Source organism: Oreochromis niloticus, linkage group LG14 (assembly GCF_001858045.2).
Source record: "Oreochromis niloticus isolate F11D_XX linkage group LG14, O_niloticus_UMD_NMBU, whole genome shotgun sequence".
In the NCBI taxonomy this organism is placed as follows: domain Eukaryota; kingdom Metazoa; phylum Chordata; class Actinopteri; order Cichliformes; family Cichlidae; genus Oreochromis; species Oreochromis niloticus.
In genome coordinates, this window is record NC_031979.2 from 24361669 (window position 1) to 24379136 (window position 17468).

At 41.8% G+C, this 17468-nt stretch overlaps 1 protein-coding gene across 11 annotated transcripts in view; it reads left to right on the plus strand.

Moving 5' to 3' along the window:
* Positions 1-4105: 4105 nt before the first annotated feature.
* Positions 4106-17468, plus strand: part of LOC100691837 (muscleblind-like protein 1) — a 65895-nt gene continuing 52532 nt past the window's right edge. For 3 of the 11 annotated variants that reach the window (XM_025898108.1, XM_025898102.1, XM_025898105.1), the window contains exon 1: positions 4106-4451. The gene's annotated coding sequence lies outside the window, so the exon portion shown is untranslated. Of the gene's footprint in view, positions 4452-9745; positions 9916-17468 lie in introns of those variants that run through there. The other 8 variants (XM_019345045.2, XM_025898101.1, XM_025898107.1 and 5 more) reach the window with 6 other exon arrangements.

The following is a 17468-nucleotide window of genomic DNA, read 5'->3' on the forward strand; positions in this document are numbered from 1 at the left end:
TGATCCTAGGTCTCATTTTTTTTGTTCCCTGGAGCTTTTAAAAATATATTTGTTTATTGTGATACTAAATATAACTCTTTTCGCATTTATTATGAGAGGGAAGTTTCTGCTCTGTGAGCAACCTTTTGCTTTCAAATTGTTTGCACAGTAAAGATATATAGCCAGACTTGTTTATTTTGTCTGGTAGCAGACTGGCACTAAACTATGCAAGCTAATGTTAGCTTCTAGCTTCCATGAACAAAACCTTTTTGTTTCCAGCAGATAATGCCACATATTTAATTTGGAAGATTTTTATATTAGATGCCCATCCTGATACAAGCCCGAATGGACTTCACAAGTTAGGCAAATGTGCAAACCAGATTGTGCAAAGTCAACACACTGGTGATAACTTTATGTTAACACCAGTTTTGTTTTGTCTTTTGCATTAGCTGGAAGATTTTCAGTTGTTGTCCCCAGGTTACCCAGTAATCTCCAAGGAAATATAAATGTAAAACTGAAAAATGTAGCCAACAGGGAAATGCTAAAAACTGCAGATCCTCGAGCCAGTTAGATCCTGCTAGGGCTAGTCAGTTAGCCAGTCACTGAACTGGCCCTACCCCTCATCTTTAATGGAATCATGTGACAAATAATGTAGCTTGCTAAGTGGTGCAACCCATCCAGAAAGTTAGCACTTCAATGTCCTTCAGTGTTGGTGAGTGAAACATTTTTTAATAGGTTTTTACTCAGTACTAATTAGCAAATATGTGTGTCTGTGCCACACATGTGGTTTTCTGGAAACACCTTGCTAACCAAGCTTCTGGCTGAAAAGGAGTAACTAAACCCAACTTGTAGCCAATGATGATAGTGGCTACATTCATGATTTATATAAAGTCTGTGGGTGTATTATATTTGTGAATTATCTATTGCAGTAGGCTACTTGCCACAGAGTCCCAACTCCCCACCCTGCAACTATGCTGCAAGGAGAAAAATTGCTTGCACAGATCAGATGGAGTTGATGGGGTTTGTAGTTCCTGTATACATTAGTCTCTCTAATGTATACAGGAATACTCCCAAAGTATAATGTAGACAGGTGCACGATGTTTACAGTGCAGATGTGCTATAAAAATCTAAACCAAAGTGGACAAAAATCTAAGAGCTGCAATAATTAAACAGTTTCACCACCTTCATTATGCATAAACCTAATCAATGGCTATTGCGCTTAAGGGTAGCTAAAGTGTTGTTAATGAATCGTTCCAATGAGCAGTGAGTTCTCTCTCTCACTCTCACTCTTGCTCTGTGTGTGTGTGTGTGGTTAGTGTTAATGTCTCTAATGAATAGATGTGGCACCCAGAGTCTGTGGACACCTGCTACTACCATTAGTCCCAGAGAGCAGACTAATCATCCTGGCTTTCAAATCTGAGCAGGTGATTCAGTGTCCCTCAATTTCAAGGACCCTTCATTACACAGACCACCTGAGTGTTTAGCAATAATGCTTGTACTGATACGTGCTTCTTCTAGAGGCTAAAATGGAAAACCCATGGAAAAGCCCAGTGTATTGATTTAATTTAGTTTTCTGCCCCTCAGAGAATCGCCTGCAGGAGCAGCTTGAAACTTAGTGGCATGTTCTCTGCATACTTAAAGAAAAAAGTAGAGTTGTGAGTTTGCGTTGGCAGCTCAGAGAAGCAGGGTAACCCGTGACTATATAATTGTATATAGCATAAGAGCTTTACACTATAATTGTTGATTTAAACTTCTGTAGTGAATCTGTGTAGAGGCTATGATGTAACCTACACAGGTGGCCGACATCATTGCCAGTATTCATGCCTGTGCATAGTGCATTATGTCTTAAATGACTTTGTTTCATATGCAGTGGCAATAAAATGCTGGGAATTTTTCCCTCGTGGATTTAGAGCAAACATTTTTTCATCCGTCGTGTCTTTTCACTCATTTGTATGTTCTCTCACATCCTTTCTGTTAGTTTTGAGAATTTGGTGCCGTCTGTGAGTTCTTATACTGAGGCTGGGGTTATTATTCTGTCACTGATCCATTCAAAAGGTATAATCAAAAAGTATTCAGAAATGCATAAGAGAAAATGATGATACTAAACAGGCCAATCACAATCATTATGGCCTACATAGAAGTTACATGTAGTTACATTTCTACACCACAAATTTAACACCAAAGTATAGATCCTCTGTAATGCTGGTAGTAATTTAGGTATCCATTACACTGTCAAATTTAACTGCAGGTTTTGTCATATTTCCCTACTCCATGTAGCGCATGGTTAATAAAGATGAACATTAGTCGCATGTGATTAATTACTCCAGGAGTCACTCTCATGATTGAGCATTGCTAGCTTGGCCTAGGTAAATGGTAAATGGCCTGTATTTGTATAGCGCTTTACTAGTCCCTAGGGACCCCAAATCGCTTCACACATCCAGTCATCCACACACTGGTGATGGCAAGCTACGTTGTAGCCACAGCCACCCTGGGGCGCACTGACAGAGGCGAGGCTGCTGGACACTGGCGCCACCGGGCCCTCTGACCACCACCAGTAGGAAACGGCTGAAGTGTCTTGCCCAAGGACACAACGACCAAGACTGTCCAAGCCTGGGCTCGAACCAGCAACCTTCCGATTACAAGGCGAACTCCCAACTCTTGAGCCACGATCGCCCCCAGGTCGCCCCTAGGTCACACCAAATTGTTAAAAGCAAATGACACAGGCACAAAAGGACTTAAATAATGATTTGAACATAAACATTTACATCTCATAAATCCTTAGTATACTAACGTACAGAGCTTTTAGTTCATGGTTTCCCCCATGAGGGATTCATCTGCATTCATAAGTGTAAAGTTTTCCAAGTACAGGTCTCATTATCATGCAGCTCAAACAAGGACCTGTAGAGTTCATAAATATAAAGTTTCTATCATTAAACTAAAAATCTCTAAATTCAATCAATGTAGTTATCTTGGCATGCTTAAATTCACTATGACCTGTTGCCTCTGACCTCGTCTTTACCCTGGATTTCTGCCTTTTGCTGCCAAGCTCGCTGATTAAATTATTGTCAAAACAATTTCAGCAATCGATGCTCACTGATCCCAGTTCTTATCCGTTCCCATGGCTACCGAAAAGACAGAGAACATAGTGGGGATGTTTCTGTTCTAAATGTGGTCTACTAAGTTTTTGGAACATGCAAAAATACATGTTTCTGTTGATTAATTTGGGGTCAAATGGATTAGACGCAGAATGGTCTGCACCAAGACTGAGATACTGAGGGGCAGAGAGTGCGATGGAAGATGCAAAATAAACCTAAGTGAAGCTAGACGTTGAAAGACTGAGCGTTGGGGGTTACCAGCGTGATGGTTGCGCTGCAGGACTCAGCTGTGATATGCTGATTTACAGGGCCTGAAGGACAGCCACGACCTTCCACCCACTCTGTCTCCATGGGCGACGGTAGAGAGACCTCGTCTCTGTTTCTTCCTCAGGCTCATTCCCTCTACTTCTCATTCTTTATACTGCTCCTTTGCTGTTTCTGTTCATTTTCTGTCTATCAGCCTACAGTTGTTGATAAATCTGTGCACTAAAAAACTAACCAACCTCCAGAAAAGTGAATAGTGGAGGGAACTGTTAGTCTTTTTGTATGTCTGTCTGTCTGCCTGCATGAACATGTGTAGCCACCCAGTCATTTTCCTGGGCTATCCAGCTGTACTTCCCTTGTTTGTAATGTGACTGAAATGTGTTATCAAAGGGCAGCAGGCCTCAGTGGACTGGCAGTAGCAATGGAGAAAAGGAAAGAAACCGCAAACAGGAAGCCTGCTTCCAGTAACCATTACATCAACCCGCATGCTCAGAACACAGACACACAGAGAGAGACAGACACTCGTTATCTGTCTCTCTCCTCTTTCCACATACTGCTCTTTCTTAACGTAAGAAGGCAGAAGCAACAGTTAGTGGTCACATGACCACAAGAGTCTTTCCTCATTTCAGCGTCAGCTGGCTCCAAGCAGATGTGAAATCGAGGCATGCAGAGCGATTTCAGCATGTGAAGTATTTTCTTGTTTGACTCTTTATCAGTATTTTATCAGAATATTCAGTCTGAACTACAGCAGCAAAGGGGGGGGAGGGAAGCTGTTGCCATGGCAACCAAAGCCGCGGCAATCGTCATCACGAGGCTTCTTCTGCATTGTGTGTGTGTGTGTTTGCGTGTGTGTGTATGGACACAGCGTGTGTGAGTTCACCCTCCTCTCTTCAGACAGGAGGCGAGGACATCCCCCTCTAACGCTGTGCCAGAGAGGAAGAGAGAGAGCGAGCGAGAGCAGAGAGAGAGCCTGACTGAAACCCCATAATGCACCGCACGCTGCAGGGCTGAAGTCGTGCAGATTCATCAGTTCCTGTTCGAGGGGTTGTCTGTGAGCGCACACGCACTCATACGCCCAGACCGAAGCAAGAAAATACACAGACGTCCAGGCAGGTAAGACAGCTTTGCTCTGACCGCACAGATAGCGCCGAGTTTTTCGAGATCGTCTGTTTCTCTGTTCGCCCCTGCCAAGTGAGAAGAGAAGAGTGGCTCTATACAGATGCCAGGCTGTGATTAATATTTGACATGTTATGATCCCGACAACTTCTTTGCCTGTTGCTTGTGACTGCTGCTAAATTCTGTCTCAAAAAACCTGAAACTAGGATTATTCAAGAGGAAGAGTATATTAAATAGAGCGGAATCAAAATAGTTGATATGCCTGTGATATATCCATGTTAGTTTTTGGCTGTTACTTGGCTTGGTATTTGCATGTTTTTTTCCTTTGATCTAGCAGATTTGTTTAACTGTAGCCAGTTTGAATACACTGGGGGCGATTTTTGTGCGCGCTTGTGTTCAGATAGTGCTGGTTAACATGATGAAACTTTCAGGAAATTACAAACTGTAAAGCACTGTCATTCTGGACAGTTAAATTCATCAGATAAGCAGCGTAACAAGTTCATTTTATACTAAAACAGATATTTTTTTTATTGGACAAAAATATATTTATCTATTAAAAAGACAACAATTATACAGTTATGTAAAACGTATCAGTTTTTAAGGTAGTCTACTGTACATGCCCTAAATGACACTGTTGTAAGCTGACAGGTAAAAGGGTAGCTTTTGTTTTACGGGTCATTTTGCGGTTTAACTGTCACAGAGGCTTGTGACCATATCTCTTGCGCCAGAGACTCAGGCAACCTGAAAAGCGCAATTGCATCACCTTAGCGCACACACTCTTAAACTTTTTAACCTCAGGACTCAACTGAGAAGTCTCCCCTCTGGGACTCAAGTGTAAAATCATGTTTCAACAATGTTAAGTGGAAAGACAAAAAAACCCAAAATCAGTCAGTAAAACTGCTTATTTTGGATTAAATCATAATTCCAGAAAGACATCTTTTGAATGTGTTTTCTGAGGAAAACACACAAAAGAGCCCTCAAAGGAGCTATGACACGAGGAACTATATTTGTGTATCTTGCTCCTTTTGGAAACAATTATGTAGATATGGGATCTGTTTTTGCTGAACATTAACAGGCTATGCAAAGAGCTTTTTGCAAATAAAATGTAAAAAAGGACAGAAAAAAAGAAACTACAATGCAGATCGCACAAAAATGTCTTGTGAATATTCAGCTTGTCTCCATTTAGCACTGGCCGAAAACCACTTCTCTTTGCTCTTCCACTGCAAAAATCCACCTGTCAAATTCAAAATGGAATTGATTCTCTTTTTCATGATGGTTGCTTTCATTAACTGTCTCCCTCCACGATATCTGTTGCTGACTGTATCCTCTTTACCTCTTAATCTTCTCAGTAGCTGTGTTGGTGCTTAAAGATGTACTTGATTATTTCCAGGGTTGTTAATGTATGTGTCTGCATAGCTGCTTTGTTGCATGTGTTTTCTGCAGACGCTCTAAATGCCTGCCTGTCTTTAGTTAAAAGTTGGGGCGGGGGGGTGGTGCTTGAAAAATAGTGGTTTGGCTCAAGCAGATCGTGAGAGTAAATCCAAAATTTCTCTGAATAACAGTGGTTATACCAGAACTATTTCAGTGGTTAGTTTGTGAGTTAAAGAGGTTTTAAAACAAATGATATTCACATATTCTACTACTGTTATAAAGCTCTGTGTTGAAAGATTCCCTCATTTTCAGTACAGTCACACTAGCAGGGCCCCGAAATATGTCTGTACCTGTACACAGAGCTGTTTGCATTGAGGATGAACTTCTAGAAGGTTAAGTGTTTGTGATTAGACCTTGACAGATTTGCTATGTCAGGTTGAACCTGTATGATTTTCGATTCTGTAAAATCTTTAAGGTACCATAGTAGATCTTCTTTTGGTCTGAGCCCAACCCTGGCTTTGCTCAGCAGCATGGCTCAAAAGTGATATATGGGTCCAGATCTGCTCGTTCAACTACAATTGATGCTGTCTCTGGTGTTCTACTTAAGTTTTCCCTCATTCCTGCCTTTATTGACCTGGAATACAAGTTCCACATGTTCACGAGTCCATGACCTCATTTTGATATGATCAGCATGAGAGAGGATTGAACGTGTAACGGCTTATGTTCGAAAGCAGTGACTCAAAAGTCTTTTGTCGTTCTCTCTTCCATACACAGACATCAGCAGAGTGGTGAGCAGGAACCTTAGTGTGCAATAAATTATCTGCAATTGCAGCAATTATCTGCAAGTCCAAGACCTTTCACTGTGCCTTGTTTTTTCATCACTGTATTTATCCCTTTTGACTACAAGGCTGCCTGTGGAAAGTCCTTTTACTCAAACAATTCTAAAAGAACTGCGTTTTACTTGATTATTTCCATTTCATACTACTTACACTTTGTCTCAGATGGAACATATGCAGTTGAGATTCATACCATGGAGCTGGTAATCAGAGTACATCAGCTCCTTACAAATAGGGTTCAGTCAGCTTTAACATTTGTATACATCTTGCATTTTAAAGAACAAATAAAAATAGCGGCACTGTAACACTCGCACAGCCATTGATTTTCTGAAGTAAGAAATGCAGTTTTACATTTGAAGTTTGAGTAGCTTTTTATAAGACTAATCAATAGTTTTCTGTTAGCAAAGAGACAAGCAGCAAGAATAGTGTAAAACATGTCACCCCTAATGACATATCCACAAAACATTATCACCTCAACCTGCAGTTACAGACTTAGCTCTGCCTTCCACTGAAGCTTGTGTTACTGTTTGGGTTGACACCGAACACACTGCACTGGGAAGCAAGAGCTATTGCTGCACTACCCAGCCAACAGCAAGGGGCAGTGAGATCCTAGTTGAAGACTAATGAACACAGAATCTTTTGCTGTTAAGGAGACAAATATTTTTTGAGCATGTGGGGGTAGATGAAGTATATATATTAAGTTATTTTATATGTCTCTAATTGACCAAGATGAATATTAACTGCCCATCCATCCATCCATCCATCCATCCATCAAGGTACACCCTAGACAGGTCACTAATCTCATGCAGGGCTAATATATAGAGACAGACAACCATCCATACCCACAGTTAATTCAGAAACACCACTTAACCTAACCCCATAGATGTGTTTAAACTGTGGGAGGAATCCCCAGAGATCTCACGCAGTCATAGGGAGAACACAGAAGGGCCTCAGCCTGGATTTGAACTCATGAACCTTCTTGTTGTGAAGCAACAATTCTACCCACAATATTCTTCTTACATTTAAAAGGATCATTTTAACATTGTAATATTTGCCGTGTTGCCTGCAGAAGTGTTGATGAGTGTTCTGAATGAGGTAGATGAGTAGTTACACTATGTACACTTGCGTAATTTTGACAGGATAGTTTCAAATCAAACATGGCAAGTTGTGCTCTTATTTGAAGTAACAACGCTGCATTTGAATGTGTCACATTAACTGTTGCATTTTTTGGACATTTACAACTCGCCGAGCCTCTGAAACACATCAAGTACTAAATTCTTCTGTGTTGAAAATGACTATTTTATGCACATTAACACCAAACGCAGCCACATCAGCAGCTGTTAATATTAGCTGACTAGCAGTGATGTAATTGCTGATGAGGGTTGGTTGTCCTTCCCACGCTGCTTCATAATTAAGGGCGAGAAGTGTGGATCATTCCAAATTGACCTTCCTCACTGTTATCATAAGTACACTATTCCAGCATGCACTCATCAATAGTCCGACTGCAGATGATGCTTTTTCCAGTGCAAAAGTAAAAATAACAGATCACAGTGCAACATGTACACATTTGGAGACGCAGCACCCCAGTTGAGCATAGTCCTGTAAGCCAACTACAGGACCTTTTTTGGGCACAGAACAATGACTTGCCATCTCTAAAATCTGAATTCCATATTGCTGGTGTCTGTATTGTGTTGCTTTGACTCTATGAGCGAACCGATAAATATTTATAGAAGCTGGAGCTAAACACTTAGAGCAGCGCAGAGATCCATCATAGGTGCCTTTGAAGGCGGGCTTTAGGTTGTGGTTCAGTCAACACCTTTCACTTACTGTCTTACACGCACACACCAACACACATGCACAAATAAATAATATACAGGATGAAATACTGCTGCCATAAGTCAGTGATGTGGCTCTGAGTCACTCGGCAACACCCACCCGACACACACACACACACGCACACACACACATGCATGAACACACACACGCACGCACCTCTGCAAAAACAACGCCAGATATTCACACATGCTCACACACATACACACATGCACCTGACGTAGTGTTTGATGGAGTTAGAAGCCATGGCAACAGAGCTGTGACTCTTGCTGTCCTGTGAGTGGACTGAAGCTGTGGAGGAGGGAGGAGAAAGCTAACAGCCAACACGGCTTCTCAAGTGCAGCTATTATTATTCCCATTCTCTTATTCCTTGCTTTTTCCTCTTCTTGCCTTTCACAGCAGCTATCTTTATGGTGCTTTTGTTTTACTTCAAGACCGTTAGAAAGACTATGAGGTTCAAAAAAGGAAAAAAAGAGAGAAAAACTCGACCGAAAGAGGCAGAAGAGAGGTCAGGAACTATGTATTTTTGAAGCCATCGATTGCAAAACCTGACACATCATCAGAGGGAATTGCGCTGATTCTCCCAGCTGCAACCAGACAGCATTCCGGATAGCATCTTATTTGTTGACATATTATTTTTATCTCACCCTTCTCATTTGCTGCCTCTCCCTCTTTCAGTCACAAAACAAACCGCTATAACTCTTCCTGTCTTTTTTTTCAAGTCTCTGTGTATTCCTCCTTTGCAGTTCTCTCTCTTTTCCTGAGAGCGGGGTGGTGGTGGAGGAGGGGGCGTGCAGGTGGACAGGTCTCGCAAACATCATCTGTATAAGATTTACTGACTGCAGATACAGATTGTGGAGCGACAGAGAGGGAGGTGTCGGAACAGTGCAGGTGAATTGCATTTCGGTCTCCGGTAGCACTTTCACGGTCTGATTGTCAGCATTTGTTAACATACACACGTGCACACGGATGCATGCACTCTCCCTCGCGCTGCCAAATCGTAGGAACGTGGCTGTTGACAGCAGAAGTTTGTCTGTTCCCCTGCGTTGCCCTCCCTCTCTCCTCCCCTCCCTCCTTTGCGTACGATCCAAGCACGGGCTGTGAAAGGTGAACTTGCAGCCTGCTGTGGATAAATTATGTGTGACATGTTTAGCTGTGCTGCCTTATATGGAGACTGGTGTATCTGAATACTGTAAGGCTCTGCCAAGAAGGAAGGAGGGAGAGAGGGAAGGAAGAAAAGGAGGAGGAGGAGGAGGAGGAGGAAGGAAAAGAGGCAAGGGAGTGAGAAAGCGAAGGAAAAAGGAAGGAGGAGGGGGCGGTGGCAGAGGGAGTGAAAGAGAGGAGTGCCGCGAAGCAAGCATGAGGTTTTCGCTTTCCATTCTCCCCTCAGCAGCAGTCAGATGAGTCCATGCAGAGATACAGTAAGTCTTGCTGTTTACTCAGTTTATATATGTGTGTGTGTGAGTGTGTGTGTTTGTATGGGTTATGCGCTACTCTGTGTTAACAAGACTAAGTTGTCCATTCTTACTTTTTCTCCTTTGTTCTGCCGTGACTCGCTTTTGAAAATTTTTATTCGCCATCTGGATGTTGAGTGTGTTGATGTGTTGATGGGTGTTTGAGTGAGTTTTATGAGTGTTTCTAAGTATGTGTTTGCCATGTGTGTACATGTGCAGATTGACACCGCGCCTCGCTGCTAATGTGTGGTAGTTTGAGGTGCGAGAGCTTAAATGTGAAAAAGAGCTGAGCAGACAAAAAAGAATGGGTAAGGTTGGTGTTTAATGTTCCGCAGAGTAGTTAGCGCACACTCACGCACAAAGACACACACACTCACACTGACACACATTCCCTTTTCTGGCAGTTTACACTGTGTCTCTGTCTTTTTTTCGACTGCAATAAAGTCCCTGTTGTGTGAAAACTGCTGGTAACACTAATTCTAAATATGCTCTCACCCTGATGGATACCTGAATGAGAAACATAAATACACGCGCACACACACACACACACACACACACACACCAACTCAATCTCTGACTCGAGAACAGTCCTACACTTCTGAACAATAGCAAGGCTACTGGTGTTTACAGTGCAGCTGCCCTCAGGAGATGATCTGAACGTTACTCAGACTGACACACAAATGCACGTGCAAAAAAGGAAAAAAAAATCTGTTGAATATTGCATATAATGTAAAATATGCACAATATGTACAGGGCTTAACTGTGTGTCCGTTAAGAAAAGTACATTAAATGCTGTTGTCTTTGCACCAGGATTGGTTAGGAAATGAGGAGCAATCGTGTGATGAAATTATGATTATTACATGTGCATAATTTCTGTTAAAAAAAATGTGATTCCCAGTTTATCTTCATGCACATCTCATTTGCCACTCATCTACATACATTTTCCACACTGCACAAAAAGGGGTTGTGGTGCATGATGTCTCTTCGATGACAGAATGGAGGGTTTCATTTTAAGCTTCATGAGTGCCTCACACCTAAAATTCTCTGTGAAATCTTTTGAACTTTTTGATTTTTTTTAACACCAACCCACTTATCAAAAAGAAGGTAAAATATTAATTTATCAAAGGCACAGCTTATAGCTGCTCACATTTAGGACTATACCTTCACTTTCCGGAGCAATAAAAACACAATAAAAGCATTGCGGTGGTTTACCGGTGAAAGACTTATTTTGATGCCGGGAGGTGATTTTCCCTTAATGGTATCTTGCTCTGGTGTCATGGCAATTGATAGTGACTCACAAAATTGAAAATACAGGTTTAAAATTTAGAAGAAAAAAAAAATGCAATGATGCCTGAATGTTGATTGTTTGTGGGCGGCACACCTACTGATATGTATAGTGGTAGAAGTAAAATGAGTACCATATTTGAGCTCACATGCACATTTTTGTTATTTACCAAACTGACGCTCCTTGCTGCTTGTTATCAATCATTATCTCCACACCTGCCACTCTCTTTCACAGTTTTACTTTCTCATATTGCACATCTCTGTCTCTGTCTCTCCCTGCAGCTTTCAGTTTTATTCTGTCTCTCAGCTTTTTTTGTGGCTCTCGCTTTGCTTCTCTTTCAGTCTCTGAGTCGGTTGAAAGAACTTCTCTGCAGATCAGAGCAGGCAGATCTACAAGGTCATTAGGGTATAGAACAGCGGCGTGTGGAGGCACTCAGATACATACTGAATTTCACAGCACGCATAACTCTGACTGATCAACTAGGAGCGTGTAAGACAAGAAGATGCTCTAATAGGGAGAGTGAGAGAATGCTTGATTACCTGCGTTTGTGAATTTTTTTGCAATTAAAAAATGTAGAAAAGGTCTGTCCTCATTTCTCATCCTCCCCCACTTTCTAGTTTCATCCACCACCTCTTCTGTCCTTTCGAAGTGATGTCATCTCCCTGCTGTCTTCAGCAGCCACGGGGCAGTCTGTTGAATGCAGATGAGCAGTGTGTTTGTTTGAAAAAGCTAAAGTGTATGTGCATAACAACATGAGCTCACCCTTACTCTGATTTGCATTATTCAGTTACCAGAAAATAAGAAAATGGGTTGGATGCTTTGATCAAGGTGAAAGCAAGAGAACGTGAGCGGACAGGACTTTGAATCCCAAGCCTCAGAAATTCGACACAGTAAGTGGCAGATAGACAGCCACTCAGACAAATGGTTGGGGAAGTCCTACGAGGCCATTTGGCGAGTGGCAAAATCACAGTGAGTCAGTCAATGGTGTATGATTGCTGTTTTCCCTGCAGTCTGCAAAGCTGTCACCGGACTAATGCACACTAGTGGAAGATGTAATCTATAGTAAATACAGTTGGCTCCATAGAGCAGCCCTCTGTGGTTTCTACAGATTAAGGTGTCAAACAGAATCGCTGGTCAGAGACAGCTGAAGAGTACAGATTATCCCCATGTTTGACCAATTGCTGATCTGATGACAAGCCATGGATCCTGCATTTCGTATGTGGGTGTGGTGGTGATATTTTCTTCTGAGAGCACCACTTCTTTGGTATTTCCTCATTTGATCAAAAATGCCAGACTCTTGGATGTGGAAAAAAGTCCCAGAAGGTCAAATCATTAGCATTAATAATCTTCATCTACTGAACTTTACGTTACTTTATTAAGCTTTTTCAGACTTCCATTCCTAATCGGTGATCATCTCACAGTTACTAATCTTTTTTTTCTATAAAGGAATTCCACAGCCAAGTAGCTCATAAATAATTCTCAGTTTGCTCTACCTTTTGCACCTTTTGCTGGCTGAAACATTTTCCTCACTCCTCTCATTATTTGCAAAATATCTCTTATGTTTCTCAGGCCATGCCACCTTCCCTCTCCTCTGTCTACCTGTCTTTCCATCTGTCTGTCACTTTAACTGTGTCGCTTTTCTTTATTATAACTTTTGCATTCACCTGTCTGCCTGTATTGTCTTTCGAGGCTGACATGTCTCAAAGCAAAACAGACTTTGTTAAACTGAACAGTCATGTCAATGACATCGATTGTGTTTGTGCGTTTGCTGAAAATGGCCCTGTGCTTGAAATGACACATGCTGAGATGCTAAGTGAATTTACAATTTAGGCTTTTTTTCCTTTAAAAAGGGCCCTTTTTCATGAGCATCTGTCTTCCACCTTTCCAGCCATTAAATCTATATCCCCTGGACATCTTCTTCTATCACTCACTGTCTCTATCTGTCTTTTGGTCTGTGACTCTTCCTCTCATTCTCAGCGTTTTCCAATCTTTCTCAATCTACCCTCCCACCCACACTTTTTTGCACACATATACTCATACACACACCACCTCCATTGCTATTCCTGAGAGGAGCAGACTGGTCTGGCAGTGGGTTGGTTTATGTCCATGAACTCAGTGACACCCTTGCTGCCGCTGCATTACACCAGGCTGGCATCACCACAGCAAAGTAGTCGTACTGCAGTGAAGGAGGAAGACAATGTGTACATCCACTGAATATATGTGTACATGGGGACTGCATGTAATCCTCTTTCCCTGTGTAGCATACCAAACCACATATCTTAACCATGAAATCTGTATGATCTCACACATCCCAAGTCATATGAGTGTGCTACAAGTGCCTCACCCCTTCTGTCTATGTGCATGTCAGGCTCTTTAAACACTTGTGCTGATACCACAGTGCAGACGACAGCTTGCACACGTGCCACTTGACTGCCCCTTGTCATCTCCCCTCCCCTCTGTTTGTTTTACAGCTAAAGGAGGGAGTCACAGACTGTGTGGTTAATGTGTGTGTGTGAATTAGAGAGAGTGCACGAGAGATAGTTGATGTTCATATGCATACGTATCACTATATGGTAGTATCCTGATTAAAAATGCACTTGGTGACCTTACGTTTATCACTACAGTTGTGTTTCCTCTAGCTGATGCAGGCCTGCTGTCTCAGTGTTAATGTGTGTGTGTGTATGAGTGTCGCAAACTCGGCATCAGGATGAGGTATAAGATTACCCTGATGGTACAGTCTGTCTAACCGTCATCATAATGGAGTATCATTCCACAATGACTAACACTCAGCTGAAGACTGTCAGATCAAATCTCCAGCTTGCATGAGTGGGACATTGCGTTTGTTTGACAGGGTTTATGTGTGAGCCTTATAATTTCAGTTATACCCCCGGCAAGGTATTTGAGTTCACTTGTGCATGACTAAGATGCCCATCACTGTTCATCTAGCAGCTTGAAAGGAAGGGAAACCAAGCAAAGGCTTTATTTTCACTCATTCAAGAGACCAAATCAGATTTTTCTTGCCTAAAATCAAAGAGAAACTAATGCAAAGTTTTTTTTAATAGCACCAAATCACAACGACAGTTGCCTCAAGACACTTTATATTTTATGATAAAGACCCTAAAATAATACAGAGAAAACCCCAACCATTAAATGATCCCTTTTGAGCAAGCACTTGGTGATAGTTGGGAAGAAAAACTTCCTTTTAACAGGAAGAAACCTCAAGAACCAGGCGCAGGGTGGGGCAGTGAGGGGAGGGACAGAGGACAGAAGACACACTATGGAGGAGAACCAGACATTAATAATAACTAATGTAATAGTTAATCTAATAACTAATAATAAAAGTGAAAAAAAGTTCAGTGATCAGAGGAAGTCCCCAACAGCCTTAGCTTATTGCACTGTAATTGAGGGAGGGTTCAGAGTTACCTTATCCAGCCCTAACTTTAAGCTTTATCAAAAAGGGAAGTTTTTAAGCGTAATCTTAAAAGCAGAGAAGGTGTTTGTCTCCCGAATCCAAACTGGGTGCTGGTTCCACATAAGAGGCCTGAAAGCTGAAGGCTCTGCCTCCCATTTAACTTTAACCTCCTAAGACCCGAACTCTTCCACGACATGCATTTTTAATTTCTCTTTGATATTTGGGCATATTGGGGCCCTATGAATGTAAAAACAAAGAATCACGAGATTTATTTTTTTTTACCTTATTTTTGTTTTTAAGAAAACTGAGAGCCACAAATGAGGATATTCATTTAAAATTTTGATAGAACAGTAGCAGTATAATGTCCTCGTAAGTGGATATCAGGCCCTAGTAGAGCAAAATTGAGTATTTTGGTCAAAATAACCAAAAATGTGATGTCCACATATGTGGACGGCAGGTCCTAGGAGGTTAAATATCCTAGGAACCGCAAGTAAGCCAGCAGTCTGAGAACGAGGTACTATGAGGTCTTTAAAATAAGATGTGACCTGATTATTCAAGACCTTATAGTATGTGAGGAGTTTCAAATGTGATTGTTAGTTTAACAGAGAGGCGATGAAGAAAAGCTAATGTGGGAAAGATATACTCTCTCTTTCTAGTCCCTGTCAGCACTCTCGCTGCAGAACTGCGGATCATCTGAAGGCAACAATCCATTTTTCGTTGTCACTGTGACATTTGATGTTTTCATATAGAGGAAATTAGTTTCTTCTCTAATTAGGACTGCATGTAAACCTTCAATATAACTTGTATTCAGAAAACAAAATCCCTCATCATGCAATATTCCAAAACAGGTCAGAAATGACACCATTAATCAAGTGTGTTAAGTCATAGCACATTAAATTTCAATTTTGCAGCACAGCGTATCTGTTATTTCCATTATTAAAATGTATTTAAATAGTATGCACCATTCTGGGCCAGAAAATAACCAAAACGACTTTTGAAACTACTTGAATAGATGTGTGGTTTAAAGACCAGACCAGTGTTGCCTCACTGCAAGAAGGTCCTGAGTTCGATTCCACCACCTGGCCTTTCTGTGTGGAGTTTGCATGTTCTCCCTGTGTTTGTGTGGGTTCTTTCCGAAAACTACGGCCTCCTCCCACAGTCCACAGACATGCAGTTAGTGGTCATTCCAAATTAGGTGAGAATCTGAGTGCAAGTGGTTGTTAGCCTTATGACAAACTGGCGAGCTGTCCAGGGTGTACCCTGCCTCTTGCAAAATGGTAGCTGGGATAGGCTCCAGCCTCTTGTGACCATGGAAAGGATAAGCAGAAGAGGATGTTGAAATGCTGTTGTATTAAATTAAAGAAATCTGTCAACATGTATCGTAAGAAGTAAAATGACAGAAATCTGTAAGTTAATAACTTTGTCTAAAACTCAAAAAGTTGCAGTTACCAGTCCAAAATCTATGTCCTTCACATTTTCCACAGCCATCCAATGGTCCTTATTGGAGCCTTTGCCGGGCTGATTCTGGCCCCCGGACCTTATGCTTGACACTCCTGCAGCAAAGCTATATGCATATATACAGGCGTTGTCTCCTGCCGTTGCGCTACCCCTGCTCCTAACCACTGCAGCCTCATTAATGGACAGCCCAGTGGCCGTCCCCGATGTCACAGTGTCATTTGAAAACTCTGTGTCTTTCCCTTATATTGCTATGATATGAGCTTGGACCTGACACCATTAACCACTTTGTCCTTGCTTTAAGCATGGTTTATCTAGTTGCCGTGGCGATGGTGACCTTGCAGCACATTACTGTGGTACTGCAGCATAAGGTGTTGTGTGAACAAGGAATGAGTATAGAGACAGCGAGAAGGAGAGATAGAGGGGGCTGAGACAGTGGGCGAATAAAACGAGGACAGCTACTATTAAAAGACTAGCCACGTTCACAGAGTTGTTTATGTCACATGATACTGCGAGTGCAACTTAGCAGAAGGCGAGCAGATTTGTTTGAAGAATAAAGACTTGGGGAGAGAAAAATAAGTGAAACACCGAAGCATGCATGTGTAAAGAAACAGAAAAGGAGAACAGGTGGAGATTAGGGTAGAGAAATGAAGAGAGATGAGAAATGTTGAAATGGTATCACAGCAGAATGCCAGACGTGCTTTTTAAAACTCGGCTTTTTCCCCTCCCTGCTTTCCCCTTTGATTCCTCCTCTTGCGTACCTGCCAGTTCACACCTTGATTTTCCCCTCTTACTACCAGACACCAACCTCTGTCTCTTACAAACTTGTACTAATTGCTCCTGTTTGCCTCTTATCAATCCCTTTCCAGCTTCTATCCTTTTCCTGTCACCACCTTTGGTCTCCTTTACTCTATTTGTCTCTCGCAGCCTCCCCACCCCATACAGGCTCTCCCTGATGTGCCTATCAGTATAAAGGGCAGCTCAGGTCGTTTATAGATGATATCCTGGTCAGCCGGTGATGCGGTGTAATATGAAGCGCCCAGCATCTGCTTTTTGCTGCTGCTGCAGTCAGCGCCCTTTAACCTCTCACATTACTGAATTTCCCCTCCTCTTTTTTCCCAGTTCTCGCCTCTTACGCCACCAACTTCTTCCTTAATACCTGCAGTTTAAACTTACTGAACAATTAAACTTGAGCCAAAAGATAAAAATCCCTGTTTCTAACCTGCTGTATTCCCAAAATCCAAAGAGGAGGAGCACAAAAAAACAGATTCTGAGCTCTTGGCTGAATTTGTAACACTTAAATAATGACTGAACCATCAACTTACTGCGTAAACAAAGAAGACCTTTCAAATGCTAGACAGCAACTCC